This window comes from Botryllus schlosseri, chromosome 12 (assembly GCF_051294905.1).
Source record: "Botryllus schlosseri isolate E-star chromosome 12, Bs_hap1, whole genome shotgun sequence".
In the NCBI taxonomy this organism is placed as follows: Eukaryota; Metazoa; Chordata; class Ascidiacea; order Stolidobranchia; family Styelidae; genus Botryllus; species Botryllus schlosseri.
In genome coordinates this window covers 10799218-10819022 of record NC_137247.1, presented here as the reverse complement: position 1 = coordinate 10819022, position 19805 = coordinate 10799218, and the positions used below count along the sequence as shown (strand labels likewise).

The window sequence follows — 19805 nt, the reverse complement described above, 5'->3', positions numbered from 1 at the left end:
TCCTACCAAAACATGCGGATGCAGATAGCGTATGCATGCCACTATAAATAGTGGTATGCAGAGACGATTAGCTACGAAGAACTTCCAATTTTTCGAAGTATCTAGTTTTTTTCTACTTCCTCTTTACTTACATTATCAGTTAAATTTTTAGACTTCCACTTTTAAAATTTTATCAAGTAGAATGTGGGATATGGATAGATTCGCGTTAAGAATACCGCATGACAACAATTTTGTGATACGAGTGTTGATATACAACGTTCTTTCCTATTCTCTACTAGCTGCTGACGATTACCCCTGACGAGTGTCAGCCGAAAATATTCTGGTTTATTTCAATATGAATATACTATTCAATTGTATATTAAAGTTCTGTACCTCCAAGAAGCTCTTCGCATGACAACTGTAGGCGATGCAGGCCTTGTATGGCGGTAACAAATCAAAACTTTGAGAATTTCACCTCTTCCACGCCATTAAGTATTATTGCGTTGGCCGCGGAGAAGCATATTGCAATTTTGAAAACTGTCATCAGCGCATGATGAATAAACGCCTGCGACACTCCGTACCACACTTTAATAAACTATACTGGATTTTCAAAATGCGCAACCAGAACTAGAACAAGAGCTGCACAATTTTCAAAGCTAGCAACTTGAACTAGAACTAAGGACATCGAAAAATCCTTTAGTAAATAACTAAAACACAACTAAATATACTCAATTCCGAAGCAATTCATTAATTTTATACTTTTATCGGAATCTGATCTGTTTTACGCATAAACATTGGCACAAGTTTGAAATGGTTTCGACCACCAAATCCCACCCCCTTGGTTGGGCCACTGTTAGTAGTGGTGACTCATGGCTCGACATAGCTTATAGAACATCAGACAACAGAACATCGGTGTCACGATTCACGCTAAACGACCTGTTTTTCAGTTGTTCGGGAACTATTTTTTTAATGTGCAACTACAACTTGAGCTACCCACTTTTGAAAATCCGAATCTAGAACTAGAACTACTCAAAAAACAGTAGTTATAGTTGACCGCCAACTAACTAAATCGGTAATTTGTAAAAGTCTGCTTCGTGTCAATCTACTTCTTCAAAATACCTAATCGAGATTTTCGAGTACTTCTCAGAGCTGTCATTTCTACTTCTACTTGAAAGAGTTTTTCATATTAAGACAATCGCATAATGTAGTGGAAATTAACATCTTTTCGGATTATATGTTGTGGGTATTAGGCGACGAATATGAATTCAGAAAATTCTTTACAATATAAATATTTCTAAAATTAATTTACCAATTCTCGGAAGAATATAAGCAGCAGATGTATAAATATCTCTTACACTATTTTTTACGTTAGTAATTTATGATTGATAATGATACTTCATGGGGGCCGACTTTAGGAATCTAGTTCTTTAGTTCGAAATCCTCAGGCCTCTGTAATTGCGTGGTTAACACTTGGCAATATGATACGATATTAGCGGTCAATGTCCAACACATCATACTCACGCAATTGATGATTTCTTGGTACTGAGATGCGAAACTACGTAATGAAAACACCCTGCCATCACCAACCCGTACCATTGATTTCGCTATGGTCGCGTGCAGATTGCTAGATAGTATAACTTTTGGTTACAGGGTGCAATTACACCTGCAAAAGATCAAGGCCCGTACGTCTCGCCAGGATTTCCACCGCTAAGCAGTATGAAATTACTGGGAATGCCTGCGGAATTATCTAACGACGATAAGGTAAAATAAAGAAGCTTATTGGTAATTGTTGTTATGGTAATCGAACAGTAGCACGCGAGCCGATAGACGCGCGAAGAAACAGAACGTATACGCGAAGATGGACGTTTATCAAATACAGATCGCCTTTAGATGACATCGTAAAATGCCGAGAATAATTCAAGGCCAATTATATTTATATTACCAAAACGATCGCCGACATTCTAATACGGTATGGCAAAAATCTGACATACACACGGTCTTTGATGACAATGAGTTGGCGACACCCTATTGTCGTTGCGATAACCAAATTATGAGTGACAATTTCAATTCCGCAGATTAAATCCACAAAATGTCAACGTAGCATGTAATCATGGTCGGGGCAATTCGCGGATTCACGCCGTTGATGCGCGCACGAAGATATAAGATAACAGGTGAGAGATGGGAGATAAAGCATAATTTAATCTTTACCAGCGTCACCCTAACTGTGGTAGAGAAAATCCTTGGCCCTAAAGAATAGAGTAATCAACACTTTGCCACTGATTTATACATTATATTATTATGCAGTTACATTGCAAAATATAGGCCTATATATCAAATGTGCATTTGACGGATGGCCTGATTATTTTATGAATTCTTTAATTAGGTAACGATCATGAAGATTGAGTGATAAGGCTATGAAGTTCCGGTTAACTTGGGTAAGGTTTCACCAGCCGAGACCTTCAATGATATTTACTCTTAATACGAATGCGAAGAAATTTTCACGCGCGTTACTCGTCGATTAATTATGTAGGCTGTAAAAATATGAACGATATACAAGCTTCGAAACTAAATAAAGGTGGTTTCCTACATCGAGGTTTAACTATACTGGTACCTATCTACATTTACAGCCCGCCGACGCGGTAATAAATTATTAGGTGTTACTGAAATATCAAAATATGATCTTCAGTAGACTTATGCATGACAGTCCGGTATAGTAAAAGCTAAGTTATGTTCCGTAACTTATACCATTTTTCTTTTGGGGCAGGTTGCTTCCCGTATTATGAGTGTATTTACCAGTTTTACTGTGAATAAAGAATAATAGTGCGTAAGGTGCTCATTCTAGTTGATTTCAACCGAACCCCTGGTGACGCCATAATATATAGCCTATCCATGGCAACACGGGGTATACATCGTACCGTACAATGATAAATTGTGATGTTTTATGTGGTAGTAAATCATGAAACTTAACTTGTGATGGATATAACAAACTTTTTGCATCGAAAAATCTATGAAAACCGCATGTTACAAAATTGCAATTTATAATATTCAAACACACACTTATGCAGCTATTGCAAGTCAGCGATACACATATACTTTCCGCAAATCTGGGTCCCTATCTAAACACAAATTGTGCTGACTTGATTGGGTTACACACGCAAGTGGTCGGAAAATATATCGAGCCATTAGTGAACAAGCAGTTTGTAAAGTTGATGGCATTTTGAGGTAGCGAGGGACAATGAAAGTGGCCAGCAACGTGATCTACGGCTTTCGCATACTGACGTTAACGTCTTGTATATGCCAAGTGCAAACTCGTAGTTTTGAATATTATTTCAACTTTTACGACTTCCGATGGAGCTCCTTTTCATGAAGATAAATTACCTCGTTTGCGCGGTTAGAGACTGCAATTATATCATCCAAGGGCCACGTGCGTCAACATAGAGAACTATATATCATGAAGGTTCTGGAATCGCAACAAGTTATGCTTAAGATTGGCTATTCGAAAGCAGATTGTCATCAATGAAAATGTGATCTATTTTTTAGGAGGGAATGTCTTATGATTCACGCAGTATTCTGCGTCCTATATGAAAATGAATTTAGTTTTATTGTCTTGAAAACTGAGAAGTGGGCCGTGCTACATCTACAACTACTACAAGTCGGCAGTTGCAGAATCATAAAATAAGATATCGGCCTGGTGTGAATGGTCATTTTAGTCAGATCTCTGAAATGAGGACAGTTACTAAACTTGGAAGAACTCCATCAGCACCAGTATAGATCTGTAATGGTAACTCTTCCTCCGTACATAATTGGCTATTAGCAATTTGTTTGAATATACCTTTTCCAATCGTCAAGCCATATTTCTGACTTTGAAAATACCACGGCTTCATATTTGTGAGAACTCAATTTGTCGTTGAATAGCCTACACGCTGAAAGGACAAATATATTTTAACACGACATTATCAGTAATCACATGTATTAAAGTAAGGTCAGCTGCCGTAACTTGTGATATCTTTTTCGGCAAGTCGAGTAAATAGTTGGATATGATGGTCTGGAATAGACCCTATATTCGGGAAAGATTTGAATTAACGAATTTCACTATGCCGTTGCAACACCTGCCGCTTCATGCTGTTTTAAAATTAAAAACTGAGTAAATCCATAAGCGAATGAATGAATAAAGACAGTGGATTCGAATGGTCGAATCTATGTATAGTGCGGACGCCTCTAAGCTCTACTGAATCTTCTAAAGGAAGACGAATGTCTAGATTATTTCCCTGTTCAAACGGTGTGCGTTGATTATGATCAAACGCTGATCGAGTGATCAGATTTAATCGCATTCGGCGATCGCGCATTCCTCCCCTAGTAAATAGCCCGTATAATGGAATTATAATGGTATCGCTGTTGTCGCAGCGAGATCGCATAAACAAACATGCCCTGACCGCGATGGTTGATAGGCGGCATCGCGAGACACGTTGCGAGACTATAGGCAACACAGAGATATAAAGTTATACACGGACAGACCAACCGCTAATTTACTTACAACTCTACGTTATGTAACTTTACATACCTCATTGTAAAAATGGCCGCCATTTTCATTGTGAGATATTGTGATCGTGCAACCGGTCTGTAGTTTCGCTTGGTTCGCTGTATACTGTAGTATTGCAAGTTTCGCCTATTCCGCGGTCGGAATCAGAATCGTTTAGTGTTCACCAATCTAAACCTACTCATGGTACTATGCAGTGTTTCTATGCCTTTTCAGCTTGGGGAACCGATAAAATGTCATAACAACATTTGCGGACCGATGGACATTTGAAAATTAATATTAACCCCCAACATGCAATTACGACCTATTTTTAAAATATAAATAAAGAGAATATAGGAAACTTTAATTCAATGAGTAGCTTGAGGCAGCCGCTAACTTGATTTCGTATATTTGGTTTCTGTTGAAGGAAGTGCTACTTCACTATTCGCAATACCCTATTACACTTTCAAATGTCGTTGAATTGTAGTGTTGAAATTCAACGAATTTTACTTCCAATGTTTTCTTAAGCCTTACACATAACTGGTCCTTTCAATAGTTTGGCGGGACATCCGCAGCAGTGTGACCTACGTAAATTCAATACAGTAGAATGAGTAGACCATAAACGTTATAATACGAATCGATGCTAGTTAAACCTATACGGGATACCAGAGTTACGACAAGGTTATCGGGAATGAGGTTGCGGGTATACGAGTCCGACCGAAGTCGACTCCAGAATCCCTTCCCAAGTGTCGGAGGTTTATCCTATTGGCCACTACTCGCCATCTGATCCCCGAAAGTGATGTCTTATAAAGCCTAGAAGTGGGCCGTGCTTCAAGTCCGCAGATATGGATACATAATAAAAAAAAAATATCTACTTGGTGTAACTGTAAATGACCATTGTATAGTCGAAAAACACCATGAATATACCACAAACAACCATAGGTTTGGTACGGATTACAAGAGAAAGCTTCGCCCTATCAAGTCTGCGGACCGACTAGTTTTTATATTTTTAGTATGCATGTTATGTTTCGACTATTATGGTCATTTTACACCAGGCTGATATTTCTAGTCATAACTCTTCAGCTGCTGACTTTTAGCACGCGCTTCCACGTCATCCAATTATCATATGATCGGCCGAAAAATCATCGCTCAGTCAAATATACCGGACACGGCGTGTGAAACAGTATCACGCCGGCCATCCGACAGTCGACGATCATGACTGTTGTCCACAGTCAAGTCAAAATGCAAGCAGATTCTACAACTACACTCTACAGAGTGCACGCTACTCTTCGCTCGGGATCATTGGACCACGATCTGCCATATTTCGCCCGCTGATGCATGCCAATTCATTTTCATCGCTTTTCCTTATTGTGTTGTGTTCTGTTACTTTTGATTCAGTGTGCAATCGTGCAATGTGCATGCCTCGCATTTACATGCTCTAAATCAGTGGTTTTCAACGTGGGGGCGCGCCTCCTTGGGGGACGTTTGCCTTTTATCTGGGTGTCGCGGTGGTGCAGAACTTCGTAGTAATCAGCTTCCCAAATAGGCCGTGAATAAGACTAAGCAAGATGATGACATTTTTTTCTCTTTTTTTCAGTAATCAACTTCTGAAATAGAACGAGAGTCGGTCTGGGCGATGGTGCTGACCTTTATAGTAATCATCTTACCAAATTCTGAGGTGGGCCGCGGAATATCTCCAAATCGGAAATCGGATCGCGATCATAAATTGGTTAATAATATCATGTATTTTCTTTTCATTTCATCACAATGTTGTGTTGTCACGAAATGATGAAATAATTAATAACTGAATTCACTTGAAATCTAAGCATTTATTTTAGAGAACAACGAATCACCGTAAATCTTAGTTATTCTCAGGAGAACTGGTTCATGAATTGACTGCATTTCAGTCATGCCGAACGACCCATTGCGGTCTCTTAAACTAGCACTCTTTGGCGCCCAGTCACGACTGGGCTCTCGACATTTTTCTTCATCGTGTATATTAATCTCAAACCTGCTGTCGGGTGGGAACGCGTTGACATGTTGCTGTTTTCGCGGGTTGTCAATGTAAGAGCTGTCTCTTCCGCCATTGGTGGGTACTCGTTTGGTCAAAATCACGCAGAAATACTCAGTGTTGTTCATGTTATGTTATGTTATGTGTTGTTCATGTTTCGTCGTATTGCGGCTCTTGATATTGAAATCAAGGTACGAAATTCGTCTAGTGAACAGGTAGTGGCCCGTTTCATTGCAGTTTGAGTAGATGTATGGATTAGAATCCTTGGAGTGACTGCGGAGCTACTAGTGTAGCTTATGCGTAACATAGCGAGAGTCGAAGATCAAACACAGATGTTCCTCATAATATACTATCCCGCACACGTGACAGTGATGTGCATACAAAACGGTACGTTAATGCGATGCAATCCGGCATTCATAAATTTATAGTTGAGAGAATTGCTGCTAATGATTGCTTGTTCTTAAGATCAAAATTCTCATGGTCACCCTTACTTTATGCGCGTCGACGGCACCGGAAGAGGAAAGCCCACCGTGAAAATCTTATCAGAGACACTTGGTTTCACGCGTATAGTTAAAGAAAATATACCAACAAATAGCGCGAAATTGGAAATACGGGTGTCTAGCTGTTATCGGTCTCGTGTATTCGAATGATATGTAGGATGAAGATCACGATAAGATGGAGCTCCCTCGTCTCGAGTGCCATATACTGTCTTTCTCGGTTGACAATTGCAACAAGATGAAAACGCGTGAAAAAAAGAATCACGTTTTCGTCAGGTCTGTTTATGGCAGTAACTAGGGTTGCATTTAAAACAACAATATAACGATTTTTGTCGCTTGCTTTTTTCTATACCATTTTCTTTACTTTTCATTCAGTCTGCATGCCTCCTCTTTACATCGCCTAGGCCAAGGTGGGTGTCTGATTCCATAGACTACTCCAAGTCGCTTCGACACCTTCCTATCTTTTCATTGTATCGCATTTTTGTGGTGTATTGAACTGATAAAATAGCTCATAAACCAATTATGATGATGATGATGATGACCATTTTAGCCTTGATTTCCGGCAGAGGAAAAATGACGACTTATATCCAGTGGATCATGCGAGTGCACGGCATGGAATACTCGTAACTCGTGCTTGTATTCAAGAAATATTTCCATGCAACAAAATCACTGAGAGGATTCCACGGCTGACTGCATTGCATAGAGCAACAGCTGCTTGACCTTTCCCACATTCTCGGCAGTGAGTATGAGAATAAATCGGTACCTGCGCCATGGAGGGATATAAAAAATTGTCCGCATCTTAAGGTGATTGAAGACACTATCCAGTGGCGAGATAGCGTAAGTGGTAGGCCTACGTCGACAGCTGCAACACCAATGTGTTGCGAGTTCGAGGTCGACTCCAGAATTATCATAAAGTGTTGGGGGTTTATCTAGGCTCCTCTTCGCCACGTGATCCGCGTATAGGTAGGCGATGTGTTACAAAGAGCCTAGAACGAAAGTGGTCAGCTCTATAAGGAATCCAAATAAGAAATATCGGTCTAGTGCAGGGGTTCTCAAAGGGTGGGCCATGGCCCACTGGTGGGCCACAAAGCATTTTGAGGTGGGCCACAGAGCTATTTAGAAAATTTCAGAATTAATGTAAGTTTAGTTATATTTCTTATGTTATTCGCTAAAAATATATTCGTATTATCTAATTATACGTAGGTTACATAAAGCTTTTCATCCGACTCTGATCAGACGTAGTGGCACGTATGAAGTCAGCATGTACAATTTGAAAACGTTAGGGACAAACGGTGACTTTTCTACTGGCTATGACAACCTACGGCTAACAGCCACTAAAATAATTTCAAGCCTATAATAACTGGAAGATAATGCTGAAGTAACCAAGTAGTCCGGTAGGGTCATATGTCGTATGCCGTTGAAAGGGGCATCCAATGAACTCGCAATGAAGTGAAATTGATGAACAGATTTACTGTACTTCGGCAGACCGTATTATTGTAAGCTAAAAGTAGCCATAATTGCAAATTATTTGCAATTTCTGGCGGAGGTATACTGCACCACCGCAACGAATCTTAATGGATTGAGGATTTATTGGAGCGCATTAATCTTTGAAGTCGGTTTAAAATGTCCGGCCTGAAAATCATTGTACACGATGAAAGAGTCACAGGAATTGATTGTATCTATGGATTGAATATTCTGACATCGCAACTTCGGTAGTTTTGGTACAAGACGTACAAAGTACATCATGCATATTGAAAAATCTTTCTTCACTTCTCTGTAGTACCCCATTCACCAATGAATTGTTCGATGCTGGCCCAGAATGATTATAATATTCCCCACAATAGTATCACTAAAGTCCCAATCACACAGTGCGGGGATCTGCTAATTGTGTTTCGCGACGCGAATGGAGCAGCGGACGAAAATAATCTACTTAGGATATTTAGCTTATGATCTACCAGGGCCGTAACTGCCTCACCCATACACCCAATTGGGGGAACTCGAAGGGACCCAAGATTATTTCGTTGGTCGTTTGTTGCGGGATATTTATTCAACTTGAAATTTTTTCGCGCTTCGCGCGATTTCATATCCCGGAAGTTCAAGATTTAAATATCATCAGTTACAGAAAAAATGTGCATATTTGAGAGAAATAGGCATATCGGTGCACGGTGCTGTCCATGACCACGCATTAAACAGGATTATGACTCTAAGATACCAGGTGGGCCACAGCACATTTTTAAACCGGAAAATGGGCCACGGCCAAGAAAGGGCTGAGAACCCCTGGTATAGTGTAAATGAATATAGCAGTCGAAACACCATGAATCACAACAAAAAGGCACTATCCAATCGACTCAAAAGAGTCGCAGGGTATCATCGTCCATATACTTCGGTGCGTGGTGCTTGGATCCACCGATTTCACCAATAATAATTTCAGGAGATTATTCCTCCGCGGGTATAAATCGGTTCAGTCAGTAATAGGGTTACCATGATCTGAGATTCGAAAAAGAGGACACTTTTTTAAAAGAGATACAATAGCATACGTTAATACGGGAAATTTTGTAATTCTTAAGGATATTGTTGATATTGTTGAGCTGTCTAAAAAACATGTCATTTTTCCGACTGGATTCCCGAGAGACCCCTTTTCGCGTACATTCGATTCGAGTTGACCTCTTCGGTTTTTCGGTGTTTACTGTGTCAATCTCCTGCTAACTTCTCTTCAGTTTTGTCTAAATCCAGTTTTGACGTCTATTATGTCATTTTTTAATTGTCTTTGTGCAGTCGCTTTAACTCTAAAAGGTATATGAAAAGAGGACAAATTGAGAAAAAATGGACATTTGGGCGTCCGCGGTGGACATTCTACATTTTTTGAAATAACAGGATAAATCCTCTTAAAATAACACATAGGATGACAGGGGTCGGGAACCTAAGGCTCCTTTGATGTTATGATGCGGCTCTCTCATCAATATTACCACTGATTCGTTTAAAAATTTTCAATATTGCTACAGCTTCTACAACAAATCGTCATAACGGCCAGAATCAATATTCAGTTGGTAGCTGACACAAGTCTATGTGAAGTCAGGATAAAAAATACTCACAGTGGAATTCATTCAATGAAATTGGAATTGCATATATTACTGTCAGATTTTTAACTACTCTCAGCCCACGTGCTCAGGTTTACCGTTACCACTGACGGAAGTGTCTTTGAAAATTTAGGGCCCGCAATAAATATTTGTACGGGGGAGATAGCGTAGTGGTGACGATAAGCGCCTACCAAGCAGGCGGACCCGGCTCTATTCCCGTCGGAGGCTCATTTGGGCTCCTCTTCCCCCGCCGTCGCCGTTCTTACGGCGACAAAAAAGCCCAGAAAAAAGACCCGAAGGAAGAAAGCACTCACAAGTAATGGAAAGAACTAGTAGAAAGGGCCGCGGCTTCAAAAAAGATCAACATCGAAAAAGAACTGTGACATCGGGCACTCTAGGCCGAGGTGGATGTTTGAGTAAAGGATCGCTACTGATGCGTGTCGTTCGACATCCTCCTATATGTTCGTTACATTGCATTGTGTCTTATCGCATTGTGCATTGTACGTGTAGCTTGTTCAGATGGAAATTATAGCCCAATGTATTGTATTGTATTGTATTGTACATCTGCGGTTGGGCCCGTTGTTATTAATTACATCAGTTGCGTTTTGCTATCTCGTGACCTCCCGAGCGAGCTAGTGTAATTGTGATGCGTCTGGCTTCTTGATCGGTAGGTCGTGGGTTCGATCCCCGGTCGGGTCAGACCAAAAACTCGAAAACTGGTATCCGCAGCTATCCTGCTAGGCGCTCAGCATCCACGGATAGCACGGAGGAGAAAAAAACGGGGGTGCTGACTAGATGACCCTACGTCGTATCGCATCTCCGTCGTCAAAAGCATCTCGATGGAGCCGGCAAAAACGAATACCCCCTTCCCTCTCTCTCTCTCTCACGTCTGTTATATTATAGTGGAAAGATTTTGAAATCGCTCAAACGCATCAGGTCTAAAAAACTTCTTCCGTGCGACGCACACGATTCCAGAGTGGTATTTCTCCATGAGGCGTATAATTTTTTCTCTACGGGTGGCATTTGTAAAGTGGGGCTCGGACTGCAGGAACAAGAATGTTAGGCACCAGCCATTGAGGTGCCTATGGTCAGGGAAAAGTCGACATATATATCATTTTTGGCCAGCACGAAGGGATTCATTCGGCCGAGGTTTTTGGCAAGCACACTTCGGACTGTTCTCAGAGTCGTATGTTGGCTGAATCGTCCTTATTAACGTCTTGGTGTGTCATGACGCGGTAATGATCTACACCGAAGTGCCAATATCTTTGAATTACGCTTTTTTTCTTGAAAGAGAGGTACCCACCCATATTAATATCAAGACAGCTGGCGACAATAAATCGCGAAATGATCGAAGAAATTTTTTTAAAAGTTCTATAAATAGGCCTATCCAAAAAAAGACTCTAATTTATGTTCATCTGCGAAATAATTTCAGCCGCCTTTGAGCTCTGCCCGCCAACTTGCTCCCGCCTTCGTCGACTTTGGTCTCACGCTCTATTAACTATTTTAGTAAGCATGTCTGCGTTCGATGGCTATGTATAATCTCACACGGTAGGAGGTTTTCACAGAGATAATTCATTGAGGAGATGGGGTTGGGTCTAATTAAAATTACAAGCAGTGGCGAGACAATGAAATCCCCACATTTCAAAACGAGCAAGATTTCTATCTAATTGATTTTTTTCCTGCAAAAGACGTAGCAAAGCAGCCAACAAACGAGTCAAAATCATTGTTTTAAAATCAGGTTAAACCTCTCGGGAAAATGGGTGAATGCATGTGCGGAGTATTGGCGTTGGTGTGGTAGTATACGCGCCAATCACTCGGCACCATTCATCCCTCCATAGTTAACGTTTATTGCTGAATTGTTGGAAATCACCTAAACATGACATCCATTGTTACGTTTGAGCATAGTTAACAGCATGTGCTGTGCAATGTTTATGATACATTTGTACAATCATTGAATAATATACTGATATTTCCAGGGTTGTAATGACTCGAGTCATGACTCGACTCGAGTCCGACTCGAGTCACGATTTTCTGATGACTCGACTTGACTTGAGTCATTTTCTCAAAATACGGAAATGACTCGACTCGACTCGAGTCAATCTGTGTATTGACTCGACTTGGACTCGAGTCATTGCGCATGACTCGAACCAAGTCAATGACTCGAGACGCAGACGGCCAAGACCGACATTTCATTGTAATTTCGAAGAATAGTAAAGTAACCACACTATCGGAATTTATTTTATTGGTACTGGTATTTGAAAATGCGACCAGAAACTGCTAAAGTGAGGAAAATCCTAATATCATAAATGCGAACCATTGGATATCATCAAACAGAGTTATAAAAAGTGGCTTTCACAAGACTTAAGGCCGTAAGGTACTGCTGAACTAACAAAATTTTCAAAATTTTTTTTATTGCAGAATCCTAAAGTATGAAACTAGTTCTTTTCAAAAATGTATTGCTCTTGTCTGATTTCGAATTAGAAGTATGTTAAAATACGATTTGAAATCACCCATTTCCGTAGAAATCCACCCCCCATACAAGTTCATATATTTAAACTCACTCAAAATTGTCTATAATCCCTCTGCCGTGCTGATATTATACAATAAATAGAAGAGCCATATCGGTAATCGATGAAGCGTGACTTTCAAAACATTCAGCAGGCCAGCAGCCGTTTGCTCACCTGGGAATAGCTGAAAGCTGTCAATATCATGAATGTTGTTTATCATATTGTGTATTTTTCAAGATTTCCTTGGTATATTTTGATATCTAATGGTTTAATTGACCGGTGGGACAAAGATATACACTACGAATGCATTTGGCAATAGCAAAAGATAAAACCATGGTAGAAAGGTATACCAATGGTTCCTGAACAGCTGAACTGAACAATCTTTTGAGAAAGATTGGACCTTTCACCGCATTCAACATCTGATAATGGTGGTTTGGATTCGGGGGAATCATTTTCCTCACAATTTCTACATTTTTGATGCAGTCGTTCCGAAGATTGTGAATTATCTGACTGTGGCTCATCTGGCAAAGGATATTGGAACTGCATACAGGCTACTGCATAAGGGTTATGCAACTCAAATTCGTATTGGAGTGACATGATGAAATTGATGCTAAAAATTGTATGTTTGAAAGGTCTCGGGGGGGAAATATGGATGTAGTATCTTGACCCATACCACCTGAAATGGGTATTTTGACACTGTCGCAGTATTCTTGATATGTTGTTTCATCTTTACAACATCTAACTGATGTCCAATTCAAGGTTTGCAAATTTTTCGAATATGGTATAGCAGTTTTGAGTAAAAAATCCTCAAATCACTCATACTTTATATGACTGATTTTGCATTTAGGCACATTCAATTGTCTTCAAATTTGGCTATGTACTGAATACAGCATGCCTGCACCATTTAAAAGCAACAGATTTCAAATACCTGCTCTACTTTTTCACCAAAATATTTTTCAATTTTCAAAGTGGATTTTCTCCCAGTTCTAGTTTTTGGTAATATGGTGTCACGGGGACAGGAAATTTTGATATCAGAATACCTTCAATCCTGATCAAACTTGGCTCAGTACAAGCAGTAGGACTGTTCTACCTGCTAAGACTATTGCTTTTGCTATAGGAGTTATAGTATACTTACTATGGTACTTATTATCTGAATTTTACGAAAAAATATCGAAAATTCGGCACCGTACTAGTACCAAACAAAAATTTCGTGAAAATTTTCTTAAAATCGGAAGTTTCACGCATTTCAGCAGGTACTTAGAGGCCTCAGGACACTTTATAAAGCATTGCTTAGAATCTCTTAGCACCCATGGATGAGACAGGCGTTTCCTCGTGCCAACCGTCCGATTCACCAATCTCCCCCCCAATTTGGGCCCAAGGAATCAATGTGAAATGCTGAAATTTATACAGCATATGAAGTTTAGTATGAATAGCTTACACACCAATTTTTGGGAATCCAGCATTTACTGTTTATAAAATATCGCAATTTGAAAATTCTGTGAGTCTAGCAGTACCTTACGGCCTTAAACTGTAAACTGAGCAGTCAACGCAATGACTTGGACTCGGGCTCGAGTCATAATACCATGACTCAGACTCGGTCCTCTGCTCGCTGACTTGGACTCGGGCTTGACTCGATGGTAAATTGTAAATGACTCGACTTGAGAGAGAGAGAGATATGATATTCTTTTTCGCCTGCACCATCGAGATGCTTTGACGACGGAGTTGCGATACGGCCCCAGGAGGTCATCTAGTCTGCGCCCCCGTTTTTTTTTCTCCTCCATGCTACCCGTGATTGCTGAGCGCCTAGCAGGATAGCTGCGGATACCAATTTTCGAGTCTTTGGTATGACCCGGCCGGGGATCGAACCCACGACCTACCGCTCGACCTACCACGACCTACCGCATAACCATTACACTATCTCGCTCGGTCTGACTCGAGTCAAAACTATAAAAGTGAGATTGACTTGTGACTCGGAGCCTCGTGACTTGGTTACAACCCTGGATATTTCTTCGCGAAGCTGACGCTCATTAGCACCGCTTATTATGACGTCACACATTGTAAAATCAAAAATTCATGATACTAGAGAACTATAACGCAGGCACGGAGAGAATTAAACAAAACAAGTTAGTGTGCGATTTTTAAATGATACGCGAATTCTTTCTGTTGGTATGTACTGGGTTGACGCATGACGCAATTGACGCATAGTGATGATGGTGGACTCAAGAACAGAGAAATGGAAGTCGTGTAGCCTACGATTGAAAGACTATTCCAAGTCGATTCGACTGCTTCCTCCCCTATCATTTTATCGCAATCCTGAGGTTTTCTGAAACGGTGAAATTAATATTTAACTGAATTGAATTAAAATAAAACCAAGTTTTTAAATGACGATCACCCTAAATCTTAGTTATTCCCATCTATATAAATAGATTGATTTGCCCAATTGATGATGTCGAAACGACCTGTATGGTCTTTAAAATCTAGCAATCTTTGCCGCTCAGTTGTGACTGGGTTATAAATGAAGTAAAATGTGCCGTTTCAAGGCCGGTTGTCGGTATTGGCCCACCGTTGACTCATCCGCTCAAGTTTGATACTCAGCAATAAAAGGCCATAAATTCTGCCATTGGCAAACATATGTTGGATATACCCGCCTGTGCGTAAAATTATCGAGATGACGGATTTCGTGTCGTTGGGAGGGGCCGCCGTTTTTGTGCCTTGGAGTAGATTTTTATCAAAGTACACCAACCAAGGCTGTGTCAACAAAAAGAGTTCGTGTACCATTTAAAATAGTACATTGAACGCTCTCGTATTCGAAATTCCACGCTGTTGACGTATCATTTTGTGGTATGTTTGTTGATATACATATACGATATTCTTTCCATTCGTTTCTAGTTGCTGACTATTACCCCTGACGAGTGTCAGCCGAAAATATTCGGGTTCATTTCCAGGCCGATTTAATATATCGTCAGGATCACAGATGAGCATGAGCACCTTCTGTTGCAAGAGGCCGTGGCCAAGGAGCCCAGATTCAAGGCTTCGTTGCTGAAGGTGGGGCACAGTGCGTCCTTCAACAAGGTGTGGGCTACCGCTGGACAGCGTTTTGCATCCTTGCGTCAGTGTGCTGCCGGTTTAGCAGCGGTCATGCCCACCACATCTCGTGTGGAAGCAGATTTCTCCTTCATCGACTACCGCAAAGACGAGTTCAACGCTGCATTCCCTGATTTTTCTCTTGAAGGAGTGTTGTTTGCTCGACAAAGAAAGGACCTCGTTTCGTTGTCGGCGTGTCTACACGAGTAGTGCATTTTACGATATTTTTCCTTACAAAACCAGTGCTTTCAATGCTTTTGGATGGGTTTATATGGGGTGCGATATTTGCGATATATTAAGGGCTCCAATCTGCGTTATTTTAAGTAAAATATCGCAATATTGCATTGCGATATACTAAATCGGCCTGTTCAATACAATTCAATTGTATGTTGAAGTTCTGTACCTCCAAGAACCTCTTCGTTTATATTGTAAATTAATTTATAAAACAGGTTGATTCACATGGTAATAATAATAACTAAAAAAGGTAATAACCGTATGTTTTTCCGAGTAGATATACAGCGGAAAGTTCAAATACGTTCCTTTTATGCGAACACAAAGATAATAAAAATAATGCCAGTTCTACGTAACCACATAAATGGAGTTTAGTATTTTTAGACAATTCCTATGTCTGATATTGACAATACCGTGGGCTGTGGTTGATCATGACTTCACAGATATGTTATTTCCACTAAGGTGCCTAGATTTGCGCTACGTGTTTTTGATGCTTTGATACGGCCTAGCGAGGTTTTGAGGCTTGTACACCGGGCGCATAATTTCAGTACTTGGTAAAATCCGTCTCTCACTAGTTCCTATATATTCGACTCGAATCGTTACAATTAACACTCGGTTCGGATTCGAACCGTGAAAATCTTATCAAGGACTCATGGTTTCACGGTTAGTCAACTAAACTATAGCAACAAAGAGCGTGAAATTGAAGATACCGGCGTCTAGCGGTGATCGCACAGATACGCGATTCTACCGCCGTCACGTGTATTCGAATGATAGGATGAAGATCACGATTAGATGGAGCTCTTCAAGAGTGTCATAAACTGTCTTTCACAGTTGACAGCTCCTTATCGGTATGGATAGTAGCTGGCCATGGGTTAGGAAGTTACGTGAAACATATAGGTTCGTAATTGAGTAATGGCAAGCGAATAAAATAAGGACAAAATTGTAGGCTTATTCAGCAGAATAAAGGACGCATATCTGTGGTGCCCGATGGTGAACTAATCATAAATTACGTAGCGATATGTTTGAACCGGGATTCTCCGCACTATCGATGCTGAGGTAAAACATCATTATATTATAGAATTTACCAACTGTAATGGCAGATTGATCCGGTTAGCCAAACCGAAAATGGGGACTGACATTTCGCCGCAACCAAAACCATTGAACGATGACATGTCATAGCCGACTAGCTTTGGTTGCAACTAGCCCCACCTACAAGGCTTGTCAGACTTCAAGTCGTTTCGACACCTATCTATCATTGTATCACAGTATTGTGGTGTTTTAGAATTATTAAATTCACAACAAACTGATCCTGAACTTTGTACGACAATGACACCAGGTTAGGGCTGTTCAAATTTGGTTCAATTCTAACAGGTATAGGACTCCGCAGATACAATTAAGGGATCTGCGGAGTCCTATACTTGTTAGAATTGAACCAAATTAATTGGATCTGCGGAGTCCTATACTTGTTAGAATTGAACCAAATTTGGTGTGCTGCGTTTTTTATACCTTGGTGTTTTAATGGATTCGAACATGTCCTGGAAGAGTCACATACAATCACTCAAACCACAACTATCGAAGGTATGTGGTCTATTTCGCCGCCTTAGCTACACTCTGCCAGTCAGCGTGCTCTTGATACTCTTCAACACTCTATTCCTATCAAAGTTACAATACGGAATTCTTTGTCGGGGTGCTGCCTGCAAGAATACAATTGACCCACTGCAAAAACTTCAACATTGGATCATCCGTATCATTGCCAAAGCCCCACGGGGGCCTGGATGTGCAACTGATTAATCGCTTCTCAAAAGATTTGGTGTTCTAAACCTAGAAGATATAAGGAAGCTAGAAATTGCCAAGTTTATGTATCAGTTCCATTGCGGTCAATGTCCCTCAAATTTCAACGACTAGGGGAGACCGGGGACAAATGTAACTATAGGGGTAAATGTAACAATCGACCTCACCGCTAGTAATAGGGTGGAGATATCGCCTTGATATTTTGAGTGCGCATGCGGTAGTTATTTCTCCTAACATACCTGGAGTTACGTTGAGCTACGACGCGAAACCCCGGAATAATTTGAAAAAAAACGAAATTTTTGACCATTGAGTAAATATTTTATGGTCAGGAATAATTTGCTCTGGTGGATAGTACCTCAAGTAGTTACAACGTAATATATGTAGCTGGAACAATGTTACAATAGTCTACCGTGATGATAGGAACACTAGGACTTGCGTCGCCTGGTAGGTACCATACTAAGACGCTAATCATGGTCGAGCGTGACAGGGGCAATCGTAACACTCTGTCACTTTTGCCCCGTAAAAAATATCTTTTCAATGCTGAATATCTATATTCATATTTTGTTATAACCATTTATCTACTGAAGACCAATCTTGCAACAGCCATAAGTTCAATACCAGAACGGATAATACCATTGCCATACCAATTCTAACATGATAATCTGTCGGAACGGCCATACAGCAGTGCTGATGTGAATCTCAGGGTTCGGTTATTTCCGTGATTCTGCTCCCCTTTCTCATGTTGATCGAATTTTGGTGTGTCGATCTTCAAGGGTCATTTAAGAACTTGCCCATGATTGAATCCTCATCCCCTGACTTTGAGCATGGCCCACTTACATTTTGACATTTGTTCTGGACAATTCATTTTAATTTTGTACAGAACAGAAGATTGTCATCAGCTTTCTCGCCACACAATGTTGTGTTCTCAATTTGCTACACTGTCATCGGCCCATTCAACCAAAATATTTTAGCCGGGTCGGTTTCGCACCTTCGCAGGTGACCGAATGCCAAATCTAATGTGCACGCTGAACAAAAGCACCTTGGCCGAAGATGCCTAACATGTGTAGGGAGATGATGGAATGAATGTGGTACTTTGAGCTCATTAAGAAGGCACTAAGGGTGATACTGTATTCAGATGCCAAAATTCTATGGGGCGTAGCGTGGAAGCGTTCAAACTTCTATTTCTTTAGTTTAATGCAATAATACAAAATGTGCACCCGTTTTCGTTGTTCATTTTGTTTGTTTTTATAGTTATAAATAACACTGTTATAATTGCCCCGTAGGTGGTACAATTGCCCCTTGGTACGGGGCGATTGTAACATTTGAGCGGCGATTTTCGCGACCCAAAATTCCCATGATTGAGTGTTGATTGAGTTCCATTTTAGTTTTTATATCAACTATCGAGTTGTTGGCTTCTTTATATAAAACTTTGAAAATGAAACTTCCACGAGAACAACACGTAATATTAGAAAATCCAAAAAGTGTTACAATTGTCCCCGGTCTCCCCTACTTCACCTCGGAGACAAAAGCGCACAAGTACAGCACACGCGCGTCAACGAAGAACAACTACCATGTGATCAGGACTGAATACAAGAAAACGCATTGCTCTATCAAGTATGCCGGACCCCAATTGTGGAACAGCATCTCGCCGGCTATCCGACAGTCGTCGAGCATGTCCGCATTCAAGTCGAAATACAAGCAATATCTTCTAAATCAATACTAGCCAGTCTTCAGGATTACCGGACCACGACCTAACATCGACCTCACCCTCCGCCACATGCCACCTCATTTTGTCGCGTGCGTCTTATATTCTCTGCATTACTTTTCATTCAGTGTGCATGCCTCTTATTTACTTCGCCTAGCTAGGCTAAGGTGGGTGTCTGATCTTAATGACTACTCCAAGTTGTTTCGACACCTTCCCATCTTTTCATTGTATCGCAGTCTTGCGATGTTTTGAAACGGTGAAAATATTAATAAACCTGATTGATTGATTGATTTTAGGGTAACCTGACAATTTAATAAGTGAATGGCTTGAATCCGGAAAAAAAGTAAAGTTATCTTTGAACAGCCCTACTCCAGGTGTTACAGTACAATAATACAACCTGCCTAACC

General features: G+C 40.6%; 1 protein-coding gene and 2 long non-coding RNA genes across 3 annotated transcripts in view; 2 read left to right on the top strand and 1 right to left on the bottom strand.

The window, feature by feature from the left end:
* Positions 1 to 19796, bottom strand: part of LOC145452277 (choline transporter-like protein 1) — a 71312-nt gene extending 51516 nt beyond the window's left edge. Inside the window, exon 1 of the mRNA XM_080330493.1 lies at positions 19785 to 19796. The gene's annotated coding sequence lies outside the window, so the exon portion shown is untranslated. The remainder of the gene's footprint in view (positions 1 to 19784) is intronic.
* Positions 1 to 19805, top strand: part of LOC145452288 (uncharacterized) — a 106136-nt gene that overhangs the window by 39832 nt on the left and 46499 nt on the right. The gene's annotated exons all lie outside the window — the stretch shown is intronic.
* Positions 1366 to 7538, top strand: LOC145452533 (uncharacterized). Its single transcript, XR_013919417.1, has 3 exons — positions 1366 to 1740; positions 2055 to 2150; positions 6093 to 7538. It is a non-coding gene; the product is annotated as an uncharacterized LOC145452533 (long non-coding RNA).